The following is a 23525-nucleotide window of genomic DNA, read 5'->3' on the forward strand; positions in this document are numbered from 1 at the left end:
GCTTCTTTTTACTTTTTGTTTGCTTGTTTTACATTTCTTTATTTTGTATGCACCTAAAATATGTGTGTTTATCTGTCTGTCTGTCTATGAGAGGACAAGGTTTGAGAGTTGGCAATCCTATGTGGGTCCCAGGGATTGAACCCAAAACTTCAGACTTGGCAGCAAATTCCTTTCCTTCACCCTTTGACCCACCTCAAAAGTCCTTGACTTTCTTTTCCCCTGGGGAGAGAGGAGGGGGAGCAATGCCCTTTTCTGTGGCCAGGGTTCTTGTTAGTTCTTAATCTCGATCTTTGTACCTCACCAGAGAACATATTTATAAAAAATGTTTTGCCGGGTGGTGGTGGTGAATGCCTTTAATTCCCCCATTTGGGAGATAGAAGAAGGTGCATGCATTTCTGTGAGATTCAGGCCATCTTGGTATATAGAGCAAGTTCCTGGACAGCCAAGGCGAGAAGAGAAGCCCCGTCTTGAAAAACCACAATAGATAAATAGATATATAGATAGATGGTTTGTTCAACACCCACATGCTACAAACTTCTATTCTCCATGTTGACAAAATGACTTTACCAATGAGGAAAAACTGTACGAAACTGTGGAAGACAATTTATATCAACTTCTTCTCATTCTCAGTCTGCTCCTACTTTTTGTCTGGACACTTGACCACATAGGAGGCTGAGGCAGGAGGATTAAGAGTTCAAGAACATCCTTAGCTACATAGAAAGCCTCAGGCCAGCCTGTGCTACATAATACCTGTTTCAGGTGAGACAGGGCAGTTCCAACCTGTGCTCATTCATTCTTACCTAAATATATATTCTTTCCTCCTGCTCTCCGTTTTGAAATCCTTTGTTCATGGCATTGCTAAAATGCTTCTTATCTCATCTTGGTCAGCATTCATTCATCTTTGAACAAAAGATCAAAGAGAATTCACCAGAGTCAAGCACCAAGAAATAACTTCTTCCCTCTGCAACACAGATGGCTCTAGGTTTAAACATCCCTTTGGTGTTTTTCACAGTGTTCAGTTTACTGCACAGTACCCAGCCCTGTGTGGGTGTTGCTGATAGCCCGGGATTTGATCACTGCTACTACCTAAGGCAAAGCCTCTTAATCATCTCTGCGGCCCTCAGAATGCCAGAGGACATCGCCTAACAGCAAAAAAATAAAGACAGGGAAAGAACAAAACCTTTGAATCACAAGTGAGTGGGGTTTCAAGAAAATACCTGAACCCGAGCCTGGCAAGGGAAGTCAGTCAGCAACCTCCCTGCTGAGCAAGCTTGAGGACCTGTGTTCAGAGTCCCCAGGGCACAGGGGAAAAGCCAGCGATGGCGAGCCATTCCAAGCCATGCCACCATCAACCCTGACTCTGACTCGAAGCTGTCACTACTAATCATCACTAATCCCCAAAAGGCATCCCCTGCCTACTGGTCATTCCTTATTTTCTCCTCCCCAAACCTTTACCAAGTCATAATCTATTTTCTGTCTCCATGTGTTTTTGCCTACTCTGGATAGTTCACATAAAATGAGTAATTTCATAGTGGACATCCCCTAGATGGGCTCTGTAGCGTTAACAATACTCACTGTCATCCCTAAAAAATTCTAAGTACATCTTAAACCTACCTTCCTGCATCCCCAAAAAAGAAGAAGCAAGTGACTGTCTAAGAGGAAGAGGAAGAGGAGGGAGCAGTTGCTTTATGGGCCGTGTGGCTGTAGGATGCTTGCTTTAAGTTCATGAAACCCTGGGTTTGATCCTCGGGACAGAGTAAGACCCCACGTGATGATCCACGTATGAAATTCTAACACTCAAGAGATGGAACCAGGAGGGTCAGAAACTCAAGGTGATTCTCACTACACACGATCCTCTCTTTAAAAAAAAAAAAAAAAAAAGTGTAGACTATGCCCCATCTTATTTGCTCAATGAAGAATAAACCAGGAAATGAGTTCATGCTTCTCAAATTTTACTCTGTATATCCATCACCTGGACATCTTGTTTAAAATGCAGGTTCTAGGCTGGCAAGATGGCTCAACAGGTAAGGACACTTGCAACCAAACATAATGACCTGAGCCCAACCCCAGGACCACACGTGGTGAAAGGAAAGAACTGATTCCTGAAAGCTGTCATTTGACAGCCACAGATTTGCCACAACGCATGCACATAACAGCACACGTGTGCAAAAACATATACTCATGATACATTCTAAAATGTAAGAATTAGTTTTAAAATGCAGATTTTAATTCACTAAATTTGGGGTGAGCAGGAGACTCTGGGGCCCTGTATGAACTTGGCAGACAAAATGCTCCTGTACTTGCAAGTTCTCTTTGAGAGAAAAGCACGTGTCTGCCCCCATTTGAGTTACATTCTTTAAAACAATCAATATATTTCTGTGCCTGTTCTGAATGATAACCCTGCTAACCCACCACCGCACTTGACTTTACATCTGTCCCTAGTTATAACCATAGCCTTGAGTTCCATCCCAAGAAACAATGTCATCTCAGCAAAACATTATCTAGCCTGTTACAATACACAATATTAATAGAGTTTTACACTTTTTGGTTCAGTTTGTACATTACTTACATTTTATAGATATAGGAACCTTGTGAATATGGATTTTATATCTAATCTAATCCCGTACCTAAGAAACATAATTAAGATAATTAAACAGTTGGGAGTTGCAAGACTTTTTTTTTTTCACCTTAGAACTGGCAAACGTCACTGGCTATTGGCAGACACTGCTCCTGACTGTGACTTTTCACTGTGTCTGCATTCTGCCCTTGGCTGTGCTTTGAGAGATTAAGAGCTAGGGCTCAGTCCTCACTTGGAATTAGTTGGCAGACAAAGACGACTGGGCCTGTCAGACTTGGTAGCTGATGGCGCGACTTCTAGCCCTGGGTGGCTAGGCCCTGGAGGTAGTAGGTGTTCGTTCTATCCTGTAGAGCCAAGCTCAGCCACCTGGTTCTTGGCAGCAGCTCCACGCACCAATAGGGCTGGAGAGGCTTTGACTGGGCATTGTAGCTGACTCATAAGCTACCCTACGACCATCAGTGACTCGGATAGAAGGACCTCTCCAAAATAAATGAGTAACCCAAATCTGGATCACAAACTCAAGCCCTAACTTCTGAACTGTAGAAAGAATTGAAGGACAGGCTGAGAAGCTTAGTGAGACCGGATCTCAGAATAGAGAGACAGAGACAGAGAGGGGGAGGGAACTCAGCTGCTGAGCTGGCTTCCTGGGGAAAGGTACTTGCCACCAAGCCTGATGACTGGAGTTCTGTCCCAGAACCCACACGGTAGAAGGAGAAAATATACTTCCCCAACTTGTCCTCCGACCTCTACATTTACTCTGCCGCATAAATGTGTACACACACTCAAATGTAGTGAGAACACTCCCACAGCTCAGTAGGAGAAAGCTTACTTAGCATGAATGAAGGCCTAAGTTTGATTTCCAGTGCCAGGAGAGGCAGAGACAGAGAGACACGTTCGGGTCAGTGAGGATAGCCAAAGAGGTGACTAGAAAGGAAAATTAGACTCCATTTGCTGGGACAGCTCAAAATGATATAAATGTTAACTTTAAACACCTATGTTAAAATGACTTAATTTCGTTGCCTAAGCTTCTGAGGTAAAGCATGCAAGATACATGGATTTTCAGGGCTCAGAGGATGTTTAAATGAGCGAAGTGCTTGCCTTCTGATTGTGAAGACCTAAATCTGATCTCCAGAAGCACCCACCCACCCCACCCCACCCACCCCCACACACAATGCTAGGTTTGTTGGCTAATGCCTATAACCGTAGCATTGACAAGTAGATCTCTGAGGTTCATTGGCCAGCCAGCCTACCCTAATTGGTAAACTTCAGTCCATTAAAAGATACTCTTTGAGGATGACACCCAAGGTTGTCACATGCATGTACATCTGCACGTGTGAATGTGTACAGACACGTGCACGCCCACCCATATACAAACACACACCATGCCAAAAAATGATACACAGACTTTCAAATGAGTATCACACAAGTCTCTGACAAATGACCTCAGTTGGGTATCTATCTCCCTTAGCCATATACTTGGGGATGAAGGGCTTTGAACTTTTTAACTATCTGCTAACTTAAAGCCAAGCAGAACAAATCAAGCAAACTTTAAAGAATTTAAAACTTAAAAAAAAAAAAAGAGTGTGATCAGATCTGGTGGTGGTGGCCCACACCAAGGCAGTGCGAGCTAAAGGAGAGGTTGATGGACCTCTGAGAGGTCGAGGCCGATCTGATCCTCAGTGTGAGTTTCAGGACAGCCAAGGCTACATAAAGAATCCCTGTCTTGAAAAACTGAGACAAACCAAAAACAAACAAACAAAAATGTCACAGGTTGGGTCAATGGTGGGACTGAACCAAGCGTAGTTGTCTAGTAGAGTGTTCACCGATGCAGCAGTCACAGAGTCCTGGGTTCAAGACACAGTGTAGAATCTGCATTGTGCGCACATACCGATAGTCTCAGACCTGAGAGACAGACATAAGGAGAACAGATCGAGTTTACAGTCAGATCCACGGTGAATCTGAGGCTTGGCTGGAATATGTATATTCCTGTCCCCCCCCCCCCAAAATAGGGATGTCCAGATGTGGTGGCACACACCTTTAATCTCAGCACTTGGAAAGCAGAGGCAGGCCGATGAGTCTGAGGACAGGCTGGTCTGCATACTGAGTTCCAGGTCAGTCAGGGATACAGAGGGAGACCCTGTCTGAACACACAACCAGAAGTTACAGAGAGGCAGGTGGTACTGAGGAGCTGGCTCTGCTGGTAAAGTGCTTGTCATGAAAGAGCGAGGACCTAAGCTCAGTCCCCAGAAGCCACCGAAGGGCTGGTGGCATGTGCTTGTAATCCAAGCTCTGGAGATCTGGGGACATGGGAACCTCTCAAACTCACTGTCTTGCCAGCCTTGCCTACTTGGCAAGCCTCAAGTCCCAGTGAGAGATCTTGTCTCACAAACAGAGTGGACAGCTGTTGTAAGGAAAAACACCCAAAGACCGACCTCTGGACTCTACACACATATGCATGTATGTGCATGTACACACACACACACACACAACATGTATGAACTTGTCCTATTGTACATTTGAATCCCCAACGCCCATGTAAATTCTGGCTTGGTGTGGAGAGCCACCTGTAATTCCATGTCTGGAAAGCAGGAAGAATCCTTGGCTGTATTATCCCTAATAAGCCAGCTCTGGCTTCAATGGAAAGACCCTGATGTACCTAAGAGACAATCATCTGTGCATATTTGTGAGGGAGTGACTATGCTGGATTAATTAAGTTATAAACACTCATCCTAACTATATGTGCACATTCCATGGGTTGGTGTGCCAAACTGAATAAAAAGGAGGGGAAGGCTGAGCTTTTGGCTGCCCTGGGTCCATGCAGGTGATTCAGGATAAGCTCCTCATCTCAAAGTCTTCGATGTAATTACATCTACCAAGTCCCTCTTGCTGCATAATGCACACAGTCATAGGTTCCAATGATTAGGCACCTAAGTGACCATTGCTTTGTGTGCCAGGGTCTTTTTGCCACTATTCAGTTTGGGGTCGTTATAGTTTATACGTTTAAATATTTGAGTGGGTAAATTTATTTTAAATAATGTGAATGTACCTGTGTGTGTGTGTGTGCTCTCTGAATGTGAACACATTGTGTGTAGGTACATTTATTTAGAAGACTCTGATGTGCAAAAGGTAAGCCACTTAACCTTTATCTAAGTCTTTGAAATTAAACATTAATACAAATATTCTATTCATTAAAAAATCCTATATTATTCAGAACTTTACAGATATTGGGATTATAGATAAGAGGTGGCCACTGTCCTCCAGACAAGTTGTCTTAGTGTTCTGTTGCTGTGAAGAGACACCATGACAGTAGCATTTTATTTATTTGTTTGTTTATTTATTTATTTATTTATTTATTGGTTTCTCGAGACAGCAGGGTTTCTCTGTGTAGCCCTGGCTGTCCTGGAACTCACTCTGTAGACTGGGCTAGCCTCGAACTCAGAAATCTGCCTGCCTCTGCTTCCCAAGTGCTGGGATTACAGGCACTTAATCCCAGGTACCACCACTGCCCAACTGACAATGGCAATTCTTAAAAAAGGCAAACATAGAGCTGGGGCTTGCTCACAGTGTCAGAGGTTTAGTCCACTGTTACCCTGGTGGGAACCATGGTGGCACTCAGTCAGACATGGTGCTGGAGAAGCAGCTGGAGAATTCCACATCTGGATCCTCAGGCAGCAGAAAGAAGGAATGTGGGCCTGACTTGAATTTCTGACACTCCAAAGTCCACTCCCAGTGTCACACTTCTTCCAACGAGGCCACAGCTACTCCAGTAAGGCCAGTCCCAATGATGTCCTAATCCCTCTCAAGCCATGCCACCCCCAATGGCTGCACAGTTACATGGATGAGCCTGTGGAGACCACTCCTACTGAAAACACCACTAAGAATTTTCCTTTTTAATTTGGGGTTTTGTTTTTGTTTTGGTGTTTGTTTCTTTGTTTTGATAGTGTGTCTCCCTGTGTAGCTCTAGCTGTTTTAAAGTTAACTATTTAGACCAAGCTAGTCTGAAATTCACAGAATTCTACCTGCCTCTGCATTCCAAATGCTGGGATTAAAGGCGTGTGCCACCATGCCCAGCATAGTTTCCATTTTTAAGATTGTGACTTAATTTGTGGGATCAATTTGGAGAACTGTATCTCAAGATGACTTGCATCTTGAGGGAAGAAAAAGTGAAACGCAACTATAACAGTCAAGAAAATCTTAAGAGTACATTACACAAATGATAAGCATGGTCTTGTGGGAGTTTGTAGGTTGCAGGGTAAAATATGTATTATTTAGCCTGGTGGTGGTGGTGCACGCCTGTAATCCCAGCACTCTGGGAGGCAGAGGCAGGTGGATTTCTGAGTTTGGGCCCAGCCTGGTCTACAGAGTGAGTTCCAGGACAGCCAGGGCTATACAGGGAAACCCTGTCTCAAAAAAAAAGAACAAAAAAATGTATTATTCTCAATTAGTTTGGGTGTGACAGTCCAGGATGTGAGAGTGTCCCCTTGAAGGGACTACTACTAAATAGAGGTTTGGAGATGGCTCAGTGGGTAAAATGCTTGACACATATGCAGGAGGGCCTGAGTTCAGATCACTAATAGCCACATAAAAACTGGGCACGGAGATATGCCTTTTTAATCCTGGTGCTGGTGGGTAGAGACAGGAAGAGCCTGTGGTCTTTCAGGCCAGCCAGCGAGTCAGCCTAGCCAAAATGACAAACTCAAGATTCTGTAAGAGAGCCTGTCTCAAACAATGAGGTAGAGAGCAATAAAGAGCACAGCCCAAAGTCAACCTCTGACACAGGGGGAGGGGGAGGGGAGGAGTAGGTGGAGAGTGAGGAGGAAGAGGAGGAGAAGGAGAAGGAGAAGGAGGAGGAGAAGGAGGAGGAGGAGGAGAAGGAGGAGAGGAGGAGGAAGAAGACGAAGGAGGAGAAGGAGAAGAAGAAAGAAGAAGAAGAAGAAGAAGAAGAAGAAGAAGAAGAAGAAGAAGAAGAAGAAGAAGAAGAAGAAGAAGGATGGTTAAATCCTTGAGACAATAGGGACCTTCAGTGACATCCAGGGATCCTTTAACCACTTAGAAGACAGCAACCTAAGGAATCTCCTTCCTATTAGGTGAAGCTGTGTTGTTACATGGTTTTCTTTGAAAGAGGGAAGGGAAGGGGGGCAAGCCCCATCCCTCCACCGTATGTAAACGCCACTGTAAGTCAATACCAGGGGTTTACTGGTCTGGGATCTTTACGTGTTGACCTTGTCCACAGAAGTTTGGAAGATCTCTGCCCACATTTGTAGCATGAAGATCAGCACTTATATGGCATTGTCAGGCAAGCCTCTGGTGTACAGTCTGCACTTGCCAAGGGCTGGCCAGCCTGCTTCTGCGGCACATTCAACCTATAGAAATTGATTGGCGATGTAGAAGATTGCTGTCTCCAACTGTTGTTAGCAACATCTGGGTGTTCTTAGTAACTGCAGACACTGCACCACTGTCAACCCCCACTGTCATCTAACTGACAAAGGTAGAACTGATGAGGTTCCCTTTCTTAAAAGTGTGTGTGTGTGTGTGTGTGTGTGTGTGTGTGTGTGTGTGTGTGTGCGTACGCGTGCGTGTGTGCGTGTGCGTGCGCGTGCGCGTGCGCGTGCGCGTGCGCGTGCGTGCGTGCGTGCGTGCGTGCGTGCGTGCGTGTGTGTGTGTGTGTGTGTGTGTGTGTGTGTGTTACATGGCTGCAATGTCTTTGGAGGCTAGAAGAGGGTGCTAGAGCGTTCCATCTCCAGCTCCAGCTCCAGCCCCAGCTCCAGCCCCAGCTCCAGCTCCAGCCCCAGCTCCAGCCCCAGCCCCAGCCCCAGTGGGCTAAGAGTATGTGCTGCTCTAGCAGTGGACCAGAACTCAGTTCCCAGCACAAGCATCAGGTGACTCACTTTTGTGACTGGAGATCAGAAGACATATGTGGGGATCAGTTCTCCTTCCACCATGCGGGTCCTGAGGATTGAACTCAGATTGTCAGGCTTTTCCACAACTGTTTTTACCTACTGAGCCAACCCACAGGCCCAAATTTTGTTTGTATTATATTTGAGAGAGGGGAGATGAATGCTTATAGAGAACCAAGGACAGCTTCAGGTGTCTTTTCTCAGGCATCATCCACCATTGATTGATTGGTTGGTTGGTTGGTTGGTTGGTTGATTGATTGATAAATAGACCAGCCTGGCACTGAAATCACATCTTCATACTGGCATACCCAGCTTTCCCACCCACCCACTCCCATGCCACAAGAATTCTAGGGGATCAATTGAATCTAGCCCTCCTTTTTAAGCTGTTCTCATAGGCTCCCCTTTCTCTGGTTTTAAACTGAGTTGCCTTGATTAGACTTGGTGACTTCGAAGTTTTTTTTGACAATGTATCTGTCAACTGTATTCATGCAGATTTTGACTAGAGATACCCTCATCTGTCCTAAGCTAATGACCCCTCACCTTTTTATATATCTTTTATTTTCAAAAACTATTATATTTATTTACTTGTGTGTCCACGCGCTTATGTGTGTGGTGTTCACACGAATAGTATAAGTATCAAGGTCAGTGGACAACTTTGAGGAATTCATTCTACCACGTGTCCTAGGAATCAGACTGTCAGGCTTGGGGACAAGCACCTCTATCTGCAGAGCCGTCTCACTCGCCCATGGAGTCTGCCCAATACCCAAATCCCCTTTCTTTGCCAAATTCCTGTTTACCTCTTAGATTCCAGCCCTCACTTTGACTTCTGCATGACCCCTACCCCATCCCCAAGCCTCAACTGCTTCATCTAAACCCATAGCTTGATGCAACCATGGAGCGGTGCCACCCTTACGGGTGACGTTCAGGGTTCATGGAATAGTGGCTCTTTCATTTACTCCTGGTTCCTCAGGTCGTCACACGGTGCAGCTAAAAGGAAAGGGGTGGTGTTTTACGTGTTGTTTGTTTATGTGTGTATGTTTGTATGTTTGTATGTATGTATGTATGTTTGTATCTACTTTGGGGGCTGGTGTACATGCCGTGGTGGGACACACAGATGGGAATGAGAGAACAGCTTTCAGTCCTGGGGATGGAATTCAGCTTGTCAGACTTGGTGGTAAGAGCCTTTGAACTTTGAACCTGTTGAACCATCTCATCAGGCCCCTCCCCCCCCCAAAGTCTCTAATTCTATTTCCATCTCCTCCATAGTAGGAGATGTGGCTAACTCCTGTGCCTGTTAAAGGTCTGTGGTTGTACTGCAACCACTGGTTACAATGTTACAATGGATTATTGTCATAACAATGCAGGAGTGCATGAACATTAACTGTAACGGGATGAATGGGTATAAGAAGGGAGAATGACCATGAAGCCAATGGTTTAAGAAAAATTAATTTCATGGTGTGGAGGAAGGGAAGATTACATTTGGATTGAGATTCACCCTGGTAGACCAGCTGCAGCCATTATAGTATCTTCCCCTGCAGGGTGTCTTAGAATCACAGTCCTGGCTCTCATGCTCCCTTCTTCGCCCAATCAGATACATCACCCACACCCTTCCCAAGCCATAGGATCAGTAATGAGGAGTGAACTCTGCTCTATGCCTGAGGCGCAGGGAAAGGACATTCAAAAGTCTGTTGCAATCACCTAGATGTGAGATACTGGAAACCTGATGTGTTATCATGACATATGTCACCAGATTTAAGATATGCCTCCACTTCTATCTCTGAACTTTTGCTGGAGGTAAAGAAAAGCTTCTAGTGGATTACAACTGGCAAAAACACACTGCTAGTCACCCAGGTGAGGTCTGTGTTAATGCTTCCTAAGTCTACTAGGTTCTTAATTGAGATAGTGTTCTTTGTAGATGTACTTTTTAAAAGCTATTTTATTGGGAGTCCTCAGAGGCTCATGAAGGGCAGCGGTTGAACTTCTGTGATCAGCGTCTTTCCTCTTCTCAGACCAGGAGTTTTCAAGCTCTTGGGAGACCTAATGCCTAGACAGAGAAGCAAAACTGGAAAGGGCAGGAAGAAAGGGCTGGGGCGTGTCTCAGCGGTATAGCTCTTATATGGCCTGTGTGGGACACTGGGTTACATCGTCTGGGCTGAGATTGGGGAGCTCAGGAAAGTGAGGGGATCCTCTTTGCACTGCAGAGAAAACCTAAAACTCATATGCATGTATACAGGAGCAGCTCATACCTGCCCTGTGGGACTTGAGTGTGTCTGGTGGTTTGTATAGGTTTGTCCCCAATAGAGTCAACTGTTTGAATGCTTGGGTCATGGGGAGTGGCACTATTAGGAGGTGTGGCCTTATTGGAGGAGGTGTGGCCTTGTTGGAGGAGGTGTGGCCTTATTGGAGGAGGTGTGGCCTTGTTGGAGGAAGTGTGTCACTGTGGGTATGGTCTCCTAGTGCTCAAGCTCTGCCCTGTGTGTAACAGTCTCTTTGTGGTCACCTGTGGAAGACAGTCTCCTCTGGCTGCCTTTAGATTAGGATGTAGAACTCTCAGCTCCTTCCCCTGCACTATATCTACTTGTTGGTTGCCATGTTTTCTGCCACGATGAAAATGGACTGAGCCTCTGAAACTGTAAGCCAGTCTCAATTGAATATTTGCCTTTCTAAGAGTTGCCTTGGCCATGGTGTTTCTTCACATCAATGAAACCCTAACTAAGACGGTGTGGTTAATGAAGGCACTGTAACAGAGAAATCTGTAAGAGCAAAACTGTCAGACTTGGTAAAGTAGCGTTCAAACTCCTTACTAACAAAATTATGGATTTAACTTTGGTGTTTTTTAAATTAGTGTCATAAAAGCAAATTAGTTCCTGGATCAATTCAGGGGAAAAGAAAATCACCTTCACAGCATGAGATGTTTGGTTTCTATAGTGGAGGACACCCTAGTGGCTTTATACTGACTAGAAATTACTTACACATACAATGATAAATCAACTAGCCCTTAGATTGCATGTCTTCCCAGCAAGTATCTTATTTGTATCTTATTTTTAGAGATTACATGTTTATTTTCTGGTGCACATAATTAAATAAATGCATTAACTCAAATAATTACCAGTCACGGAGTATGGTCCCAAAGCGATTAAGAATGCAGTTTCCACGCTGGTAAAGTGCTTACCACACAAGCATAGGCCCTGAGTTTGGATTCCCAGATCACAGGTGGAAACCCAGGCCTGCCTTCACATGCCTATAAGCCCAGCATTGGGAAGGAACAGAAGGATTTGGTGGGCTCACTAGTTGGCCAGTCTAACCAAAACGGTGAGCTTCTGGTTCCGTGAGAGGACTAAGGAAGACACCTAATGGAGTCCGAGGCCCTACTGTGGCCTCTGCATGTGCTCACCCAGGCATGCACACCCAAGCACTCACATACTACACACACACACTTACCCCACCCACCCATTCCCAATCAGTCAGACCCTTCCTGATAGGTCACTTCCTGTGTGAGGCTACACATCATTGGGAACACACCATACAGTACCTCGTTTTTTCTTTATAGGCTGGCCTGTCCACAGACCTGTGGGAAGAAAACACAAAGCCGTGAGAAAAATGTGAAAGACCTACTCACCTCTTCTTTTACCACCGGCATTGGCCTACGTGACAGATCAATAGAAATTCCGAGTGTGATAAAATTATTATCCAAGCTCATTTGTGTTAAGAGAACTGGGATTGTGTGAAGTCAACACATCATTTATCCTAAAGTAAGTGGCTTTAAGAAATTAGATACCAAAGGACAGAGGACATAAGTTGGTTGGTAGAGTGTTTACCTAGCACACACGAGGCCCTGGGTTGGATCTCCAGCACTGCACAAACCAGGTGTGGTAGTGTACACCAGCAAGCCCAGCACTAAGCAGGAATTACTCAACACCTTGCCAAAGATGTCAAGAAGATAACTCAATAGATAAAGTGCTTGCTGTACAAGTGTGAGGATCACAGTCCAGAACACCAAAACCCATATTAAAAATGAGCAGCTGTGGCAGCTGCTCCTAACCCCAGCACTGGGAGACAAAGATGAGATTCCCCAAGAGAAGCTAGCTGATAGTCTACCTGCATCCAGTTCTCCAGGTTCAGGAGGAGATCCTGCCCCCATAAACAAAGAGGAGAGTGACTGAGGAAGACGGTGAGCACAGTGTGGCTGCCACATATGTGCATGCCCCCATACACATTGCACATACACACAGACACACACACACACATACACATGCATAGGAAAAGAAAGAACTTAGATGCTAAAGATCTTGGGTGGGGAACTTGGAAGATGTCACAAGTGTGTCTGTAATCCAAGTGCAGGAAAAAGAAACTTCAGATGAAGAACTTAAGAGCTGAGGGGTCAACTCAGTCATTAAGTGTCAGTTCTTTTAAGAGGGCTGCCTCAGGCTCAGCAGACACAGTGCCCTCTTCTGGCCTCTACAGGCACCAAGTATACACGTGGTCCACATACATGAAGGCAGGCACAACACCCACACACATACATAAAAATAGATCTTTCCTTAAAAATTTTATAAAGTGAAAGGACTCTCAACGTTTTTCACGTCTAAGAGATAGCTCAACTCAAACAGCTACATTTAATTTTCATTCCCTCTACACAAAACACTAGAGAGAAACGTTGAGGCAAAATGTATGCTAGCTTCACACAGACTTTTTATTTCAACATGTAAAATTGGGTACAGTTACTTAAAATGGATAGATTTTGATTCGAAGGATTTAACTTTCTGATTCTTTCACTGCAGCTCCTCCAAAGCTGAAGAATTTCCTTCAGCATGCCCTTTATTCTATTGCTTTTCTTAAAACATATGTGAATGTTTGTGTGCCTGTATGTATGTATGTACTCCATGTGTATGCAGTACCCCTGGTGGCCAGAAGAGAGCGATGGGTCTCCTGGAACTGGCATTATAGACAGTTGTGAGCTGCCAGGTGTGTGCTTGAAGCTGAAGCCATATTCTGTACAAGAGTGATGCATCTCTTAACCATTGAATCACTTCTCCAAGCCCTGAAAGTCATTCTTCTTCTTTCCTTTTCCTTCCTTCCTTTTTCTTTCTTTTTATTCTAGCACTCAGGATCCAGAGGCAGGAAGGTCTATGTGAGTTCACACCTGGTCTGATCTACATAGCAAATTAAGTTTCAGGCCAGCTATGTAACTCAACACCTTCCCCCATGTATATATACTATTGAACTGTCAGGATGGCTCAGCAGGTAAAGGCATTTGCCACTAAGTCTGAGGATCTGAGTTCTATCCCCAGGACTGAAATGGTGAAAGGAGAGAACCAGTCTCTGGCGCTTGTCCTCTGACATCCACACATGACCATGGCACATGTGTGCCACACCCGATAAATAAATGTAATAGGAGCTGGAGAGATGGCTCAGTGGTTAAGAGCACCGACTGTTCTTCAAGATATCCTGAGTTCAATTCCCGGCAACCACATGGTGGCTCACAACCATCTGTAATGGGATCTGACACCCTCTTCTGGTGTGTCTGAAGACAGCAATAGCATATTCACATACATAAAATAAAATTAAAAATTAAAAAAAATAAATGTAATAAACACATCTTTTAAAAGTACTGTTATACAGGGTGACACAGGCCATTTTCATGCAAGTATATGATGTATTTTGAAGATATTCCCCCAGGTCCCACTACCTGAATTGTCCTTCCTCCTGTTTCTTCCCTTTGATCCTCAGTTTCCCTTCTACTTTCATGTCATCAGTTCATATATGAATTTATGTATGTCAAAAGTCTAAGAACCCACGAATGAGAGAAAATATGGTATTTCTCTTTCTGGAATGACTTAATTAACTTAAAATGATTTCCTCCAGTTCTACCCATTTTTCTGCAAATGACATAACTTTATTCTTTTTTTATAGATAGAAAAGTATCTATCATTTATTCATCTATCTGTCTATACTCTATCAGTTATCTATTTATCTATCTGTCATCTATATATCTATCTATATTATCTATCTATCATCTAAAATCTATATATCTACCTATCTACCTATCTACATATCTATCTATCTATCTATCTATCTATCTACCTATCTACCTATCTATATCATCTGTCTATCATCTATCTATCATCACATTTTCCTTACCTCTTCCCCTGTTCATGGACACGTAGGCTGGTTCCCTAACTTGGCAGCTATGACTGGTACTGCAGCTCTCTGTATGAAGTTCTTCCTCACTTGTTCTGTGATGGGCATAGATGCTGCTTTGACTTCTTCCTCAGTTGCTTCCCCTCAACTATAGGAAATGTATGTGTAGCAAAATGCAAATATTACAGAGAAAATAACCACCAAGACCCTCTACCTCTGCAGACAGTCCAACAAAAATGTGTCTGTTTCTCAGTTGCATGACCGATAGCTGCTGGAAGCATTTAAGGATGGAAGGGATTGTTTGGGCTCCCAGTTTAAGAAGGAATTTATACAGTTCATTGTGGTAGGGAAAGCACAGTAGAAGCTGCCTGAGGCAGCTGATTTCTTTGTGCCCTCAGACAGGAAGTAGAGAATGGACAGGAAGTTGGTCTGGACTTTCAAACCTCAAGGCCCACCCCCAGTGAATCACTTCCTCCTGGGAAGGCTCCACCTCCTAAAGATCCCATAATCCTTTGTAGTATTGCAGGTGGCAGGGGTTGGGGAGCAATTATCTACTTATTTTACAAGGGCCACTGTACTTATTGTGAACTACAGATCTTGGGCGTGGGCACTTTCAAACCCTTATAATAGGCCATAGAGTTGTGTGTTTGGGCCTTTGTGGGGACAGCAGCATAAAAGAGGCATGGGAGATGAACAGTAGCACTGGTCATAAGAACAGTGTATGGATGCAGGTGATAATGTTCTGTTTTCTCCTGTTCCTCTTCTGTGATTTCAGTGACCCATCATGGTCTGAATAAGACATTTGAGAGTTTACTTACTTTTGAGGCAGAGTCTAATATATCTTGGTTCGGCCTTGAACTCACTCTGTAGCCAAAGATGACCTTGAATTCTGATACTCTTGCTTCTTCTTCCTAAGTGCTGGTATTGCAGGAACACCACACAAGGTTTATGAAGTGCTGGAGGGTTGGGGGGTGATCCAGGGCTTCATGCCTGCTAAGCACACACTCTACTAACTGAGTCATATCCCAACCCTAATTCACATTTCTAAAATGTTTATTATTACCTTTAGTTATTTGTATGTGTGTATTTATGCATACATGCATGTATATGTATGTGCCCATATGTGTTAACAATGTCACAGCACATGGCTGGTCAGTGAGTCTCAGGAATATGCCTTACTGCCTCCTCAGTGTTGATATTAAAAGCACATGTTGTCACACCTGGCTTCTTTTATGTGTGTTGGAGATAGAACCCTGGTCCTCACATTTGTGTGGCAGACATTCACAGACTGAGCTAGCTCCCCTTTATCATAGATATGCACGCATCTGAAAAAGTCTAGTATACCCAGGTTGAGCATTATCTCTAAGGCTTCCAGCATCCACTGAAGGTGATTCAGCCAAGGAAGGAGCACTGTGACGCAAACCCTGGTACAGAAGAATAGGCTGTGAGCAGACCAACTAGAAACAGGCAGGCAGAGCTCAGAGGAAAGCCAAGGGAGAGTCAGGCACTGGGCCAAGGAAAGGGAGCAGGGGTGACGGGCCACAGCACGCGCCATGACAGACTGTGTCTTTAGTTACAGTTCCTGCTGTTGCCTTACAACTCATGCTGACAAAAGAAACTTAAGATAGGAAGAGTTATACAGCATGATCCGTTATGTGTGTGTGTGTGTGTGTGTGTGTTTGTGCGTGTGTGTTTGTGAGGCAGCTGGTCGCAGTGCATCCATAACTGGGAAGTTCAGGGAGTAGAATGCTGCTGCTCAGGAGACTGTCTTCTTACTCAGTCCATTGCCCACCCGAGGGATAGTGCCACCCACATTTAGAGTGAGTCTCCCGCCTCAATTAACCCAATCTAGAAACTCCCCAATGGGCATGCCCAGAGTCTAACCTAATCCAGAGAATCCCTCACAAATGAGGCGAGAGGCTTATTTCTAGGTGATTCTACATCCTGTTTAGGTAATGATTGATGCTAACCGTCACTTGGAGTGAGCAGCAGGTAGGGATGTGTGCAGGGTTTAAGGACATTCATGTCTGTGCACAACCTCAGCCAGATGGTCTTAAACTTACATTTCAATTTATGATTATGTGTGTGCATGTGTGTACCTGTGTGCCTGTGTGTGCGTGTGTGTGTGTGTGTGTGTGTGTGTGTGTGTGTGTGTGTGTGTAAGAATGTGTGCCTATAGAGGTAAGGGAGCACCCTGATAGTGTCAGACCTCAGATTTGAGACAAGGTGAATTTGGCCACACAGACCAGGCTAGCTGGTCAATCTCCAAGTCCCATCTCACCAGGGACAAGATTTTTTTTTGTTCTTGTTGTTTTTGTTTTTAGAGACAGGGTTTCTCTGTATAGTCCTGGATATCCCGGAACTCACTCTGTAGACCAAGCTGGCCTTGAACTCAGAAATCTGCCTGCCTCTGCCTCCTAAGTGCTGGGATTAAAGGTATGTGCCACCACCGCCCGGCTCAGGGACAAGATTATAAGCAGGAACCAACACTGTGGGCTTTTTGCCCGGGTTCTAGTGAATAAACCCAGGCCCCTGTGCTTCTTTTCACCAAATATCCCCAGCCTGGCATTGACAGTTTATTTCAGAACTGAATTCCTTTACCATAGAAGCTATTTAATAGTTTAAAATTTAATAGTATGGTCCCTGGTGTTTATTGATTTCTTACTTCTTTAAGTGCCTTATAATGTTTCTCTCGCACTTCTCCCTGGGCTGTGAGAGGTTCCATCATTTGCTCCTTGTTAAAGAGGAGGAGCCCAGACCCAGGGTTGAGAAATGCCTGGTGTCACAGCTAGTGGGGCATCACATCTATCTGGCAGAAATGCATTATGGGGACAGGGGATGTAGCTCAGCTGATAACATTCTTGACCAATGAGCATGAGGCCCTGGGTTCCATCCTCAACACCATGTAAACAGGCATGAACTGGGTGTGCTGACATTTGCCTGTAATCCCAGAACTCAGGAACTAGAAATAGAAGAATCAGAAGTCAAGGTCAGCCCCCTCTACATGGTGAGCTTACAGCAGGATAGAGTTCTTATAGAAAACCTAGCTTGTAGAAAAGAACCTAGCTAGTTCTTGTAGAAAAGAGGAATGCAGCCAGGTGGTGGTGGCACACGCCTTTAATTCAGGCACTTGGGAGACAAAGGCAGGTGGATTTCTGAGTTTGAGGCCAGCTCTGGTCTTCAGGACAGCCAGAGCTACACAGAGAAACCCTGTCTGAAAAAAAAAAAGGCACCAGGGAGCCTAGAGACTCCACAACCTTCTGTGTATAGCCCACCAGGAGGGAGTGATCTCCCAGCAGGCTTTCACTTTTGAGCACAGAGGTGAGATCTCCACCTTCTCTCTGGAAGGGACCCAGCTAGGAGCACACAGGGCCTAAGATCAGTGGAGCAGCTGGGACAGAAGTCTTCCCACCCACCTCCATTTGCACCAGGGAGCTGGGAAACTCCAGTCTTCTGTGCAGAGCCCGCCAGGAGAAAGAGAGAGAGAGATCTCCCAGCAGTGCTTTCACTTTTGAGCTCAGAGGAATAAGGACACAGGCGTACAGGCCCACAGGAGGAACAAACTCCAGCCAGAGACAAGAATACCAAATAGCACCTGAGATACCCAGATGGCAAAAGGCAAGCACAAGAACCCTACCAACAGAAACCAAGGCCACATGGCAACATCAGAATCCAGTTCTCCCACCACAGCAAGTCCCAGATACCCCAACAACACACTGGAAAAGCAAGAGTTGGATTTAAAATCGTATCTCATAATGCTGATAGAGGGCTTCAAGAAAGACTTAAGTAACTCCCTTAAAGAAATACAGGAGAATATCAGTCAACAGGTAAAAGCCCTTAAAGAGGTAACACAAAAATTCCTTAAAGAAATACAGGAGATCATGGGTCAACAGACAGAAGCCCTTAAAGAAGAAACACAAAAATCCCTTAAAGAATTATAGGAAAACACAAACACTCAAGTGAAAGAACTGAACAAAACCATCCAGGATCTGAAAAATGGACATAGAAAGACTAAATAAATCACAAAGTAAGACATCTCTGGAGATAGAAAACCTTGGAAAGCAATCAGGAGTGACAGATGCAAGCATCAACAACAGAACACAAAAGACAGAAGAGAGAATCTCGGATGCTGAAGATAACATAGAAAACATTGACTCAACAGTCAAAGAAAATGCAAGATGCAAAAAGCCTGTAACCCAAAACATCCAGGAACTCCAGGACACAATGAGAAGACCAAACAAGTATTATAGGTATAGAAGAGAGCGAGGATTTACATCTTAAAGGCCCAGTAAATATCTTCAACAAAATAGTAGAAGAAAACTTCCCTAACCTAGAGAAAGAGATGCCCATGAACATACAAGAAACCTTCAGAACTCCAAACAGACTGGACCAGAACAGAAAGTCCCCCCGTCACATAATAATCAAAACACCAAATTCACTAAACAAAGAAAGAATATTAAAAGCAGTAAGGGGAAAAGGGCAAGTAACTTACAAAGGCAGAACTATCAGAATCACACCAGACTTCTCACCAGAGACGATGAAAGCTAGAAGATCCTGGGCAGACCTCATACAGACCCTAAGAGAACACAAATGCCAGCCCAGGCTACTATACCCAGAAAAACTCTCAATGATCATAGATGGAGAAACCAAGATATTCCGTGATAAAACCAAATTTGCACAGTATCTGTCCACAAATCCAGCCCTATAAAGGATAATTGATGGAAAATGTCAACACAAGGAGGGAAACTACACCCTAGAAAAAGCAAGAAAGTAATCTTCTTCTAACAAACCCAAAAGAAGATACCCACACAAACATAAAAATAACATCAAAAATAACGAAGCAACAATCACTATTCCCTAATATCTCTTAACAACAATGGACTCAACTCCCCAATAAAAAGACATAGACTAATGAAATACTTCTCATGAAAATCTTCAATTTTATCAGAAAATGTTTGCAATTCCCCTTTTAATTTAGTAATTTCTTTTATGTCTACCATTTTATCTGCATTATTTTTCATGATAATCTTCAATTTTAATATGTCTTTCTATATACTTCCTCTATTTTATCAGAAATGTTTTCAATGTAAATCTTTGATTTTATCACAAATGTTTCTAATTCCACCTTCAATTAATTTAGAAAGAGTTTTTACACCAACCATTCTTTATGTAAAATTTTCGATGAAATAGTCAATTTTAATGTTTGTCTATTTATTTCTTAAATTTTACCAGAAGTATTTTCCATGTAAATCTTCAATGTTATCTGAAAATGTTTATAATTCCACCTTCAATCAACTTAGAATTATCTTTATGCCTATCATTTTATCTATATAATTTCCATGATAATCTTTAATTTTAACACGTTTTTCTATATATTTCTACAATTTTATCAGAAATATTTTCCATGCAAATCTTCAAGTTTATCAGAAAATGTTTATAATTCCACTGTCTTAGTCAGGGTTTCTATTCCTGCATAAACAAGTTGGGGAGGAAAGGGTTTATTGAGCTTATACTTCTGCATTGCTGTTCATCACAAAAGAAAGTCAGGACTGGAACTCAAGCAGGAGCTGATGCAGAGATCATGGAGGGATGTTCCTTACTAGCTTGCTTCCCCTGGCTTGCTCAGCCTACTCTCTTATAGAACCCAAGAGCACCAGCCCAAAGGTGGTACCACCCACAAGGGGCCCTCCCCACTTGATTAATGCCCCACAACTGGATCTCATGGAGGCACTTCCCCAACTGAAGCTCCTTTCTCTGTGTTCACTCCAGTCTGTGTCAAGTTGACACACAAAACTAGCCAGTACATCCACTTTTAATAAACTTAGGAATACTTTTATGCCTACAATTATTATAGCTATATAAAATTTTCCATGATAATCTTCAATTCTCACATGTTTTTCTACATTTTCTACAATTTTATCAGAAATATTTTCCACATAAATCTTCAATTCTATCATAGAATGTTTCTATGCCATATTTCAATTAATTTAGCAATATTTTACATGTCTACCACTTTACTCCTTAATTTGCCATGAAAATTGTCAATTTTAACGTGTTTATCTGAAATATTTTCCATGTAAATCTTTAATTTTATCATAAAGTGTTTTTACTTCCCTTTTCAATAAATAAAAAATTAAAATAAATAAAAGAAAAGAGGAATGCATTTTTGCAATGGTTAAACACTTTTATTTGAATCCATATTGATTATAAAATGATTACTAAATGTATTGGATATATATATATATATATATTCCTTGTAATTTTGGGGGGGGAGACTAGCCTTTCTGAGCCATCTCTCCAGGCCAGTTCATGTATTTATTTCCTTCCTTCCTTCTTTCTTTCTTTCTTTCTTTCTTTCTTTCTTTCTTTTTTTCTTGCTTTCTTTCGTAAATTACATAATGTATTTTGAGCATGGTGGTTCCTCTCCCACAGATCCTCCTGATTCTCCCTACCCACCTGACTGTAAGTTCCCTCTCTGTCATTCTGTCATACAAACAAACAAACAAACTCCAAACTCCAAATCAAAACTAACACACACACACACACACACACACACACACACACACACACTCTCTCTCTCCATAAGACAAAAGTATCAAGAGAAAACAGGAAAAAAACACATAAAAACAAAACAACAACTACTACTACTGCTACTACTACTGCTGGGTATTGGCCCACCCTGTGATTTCCCTGGTGACTGGAGAAAAACTAATTTTTCCTTTCCCAGAAAGGATTAACTCCAAATGGCAAATGGCTTCTTAGTGAGGGGCGGGACCTTGTGTGGACTCAGAGGAACTATTGGTGGTTTGTTTTTTGTTTTTGTTTTTGTTTTTGTTTTGTCTTTTGAGGCAGAGTCCCATATAGCTCAGGATAGCCTCCAACTTGGTATGTAGCTGCAGGTGACCTTGAACTTCTGATCCTCCTGCCTCCACTTCCCGAATGCTGGGGTCTCAGGAGAGACAGTGCCTGGCTTCAGTCCTTTTTTGTTTTTTGGCTTTTTTGGTTTTGATTTTTCGAGACAGGGTTTCTCTGTGTAGCCCTGGCTGTCCTGGAATTCACTTTGTAGACCAGGCTGGTCTTGAACTCAGAAATCTGCCTGCCTCTGCCTCTGGAGTGCTGGGATTACAGGCGTGCGCCACCACCGCCCGGCTTCAGTATCTGCTTTTGAGAGAGGATCTTGTGCTGCTTGGGCCACTCTAGAGTTTCTGGGCTCAGCGGTGTCACTTCAGCAGGTCCTACAAGGCCCATCCGAACCTGGGTGCCAAAGGGCAAAGTCGAGCATCAGCCTTGGGAGGTGCTCCCCACACTCAACTCTAGTGTATAATTCAGAAGCATACATAAGAATTGCTGTTCTGAGAAAGACCGCAATTACTGAAATGAAACTTCTGTCTTCCTAAAATATGGGAGCAAAGGGCTCCCAGGCCCACCCATGCTCTGGTTTCCTCTCTGGCTCTTAGAGTGGCTTAAAAGTTTATCCCTGCCCCCTTCCCCATCTGCATCTCCCTGGCACTGCTGGGAACAGCATCTCTGGAAGGGCTCTGTCTCCCTCCTTTTGCCCTCTGTCAGTGCTCTGTGGTTCCCCTCATTCCAGACTCTTCCCCAGCCTGCCTTCTGAAGGAAACCCAGACATATTTTTAAGCATTATGTGGAGGCTTCCAAACAAAACAAATATCCTAATTGCCTGTGGGTTGCAAGTCCTAGCTTGACAGTGGGTAGACTAGGGACACAGGGTCAACAAGGCTGCAGCTGCTGGGCACTTGTCGGGCCTCCATGGCTGGCTGTGGGAGCCTGGCCTGAGTCCCCTTCTCTTCCTCCTTTTCTTCTTCCTCCTCCTTCTTTTCCTCTTCCTCTTCTCTTCCAACCAATTGTCTGGAAGCTTGAGAAATCTTTCCTTCCTTGGCACTGTGTTTACACAAGTCTGTGCTATCAAGAGCAGCTCTTTTGCATAGATGCTGGGAATGGAACCAGCACTTTTTTAGGAAGGAAGGAAGGAAGGAAGGAAGGAAGGAAGGCAGGAAGGAAGGAAGGAAGGAAGGAAGGAAGGAAGGAAGGAAGGAAGGAAGGAAGGAAGGAAGGGGCCGTCATACACATTATATTGTCTCTCAAGTGTATTGTCCCTATGCCCTATGTACAAGCACGTTTGGAGTCGGTAAAGAAATGTGGTATACACACACACAGTGGAATGAATTTCTTTCAACCATAAAGGATGAAGTTACATCCTTTACAAGAAAATGGATGCAACTGGAGGTAATCATATCCGGTGAATGGAACCAGTCTCAGAAAAAGCAAAAGTCACATCATCTTTTCCCTCATTTGCTAGTTGATGTTATTCAAGGGAAGTCCCCTGGAGGGCCAAGGATGGGGGTAATAAGGATGAGCTTCCCAGAAGCGGAGCCGAAAAGTTAGGAGCCTTCAGAATCCCCTGTGACACGTCCGAGTTTCAGTGTGTGTGTGTGTGTGTGTGTGTGTGTGAGACAGAACAATCTTAAGTGTTCCCCACCTCAGGTGCATCAGGTGTACCCCACCTTCTGTTTGATACAAGGTTTCTCATTGCCTGCAAGTCTGCCACATGAGCCCAGCTCATGATCCACCTCTGATCGTGCTCTGCTGGGATTAGTGCCCACCCCACCCCCGCCAACACACTCTGCTTTCTACAGTTGTCTGGGGAGCATATCGTGTTTGCGGGGCAAATACTTTGACAATTGAGCTTTGCTGCCTGACCTGTCCCGCAGCCTTCTGTGGGACTGTATCGGAAAGCTGACTTGGTTTCAGCTGGTCTGGGTGGGGACCTGAGCTTCTGGATTCCCCATAGCTCTCAGGTGTTGTTCTCCGATGCCCTGGGGCTTCAGGGAGGTGCAAGGTCATGCAGGCTGTGGGAACAGCAGGCGAGAATGGAGTTAGCCAAGGGC

This window comes from Apodemus sylvaticus, chromosome 12, assembly GCF_947179515.1.
Source record: "Apodemus sylvaticus chromosome 12, mApoSyl1.1, whole genome shotgun sequence".
Lineage (NCBI taxonomy): Eukaryota > Metazoa > Chordata > Mammalia > Rodentia > Muridae > Apodemus > Apodemus sylvaticus.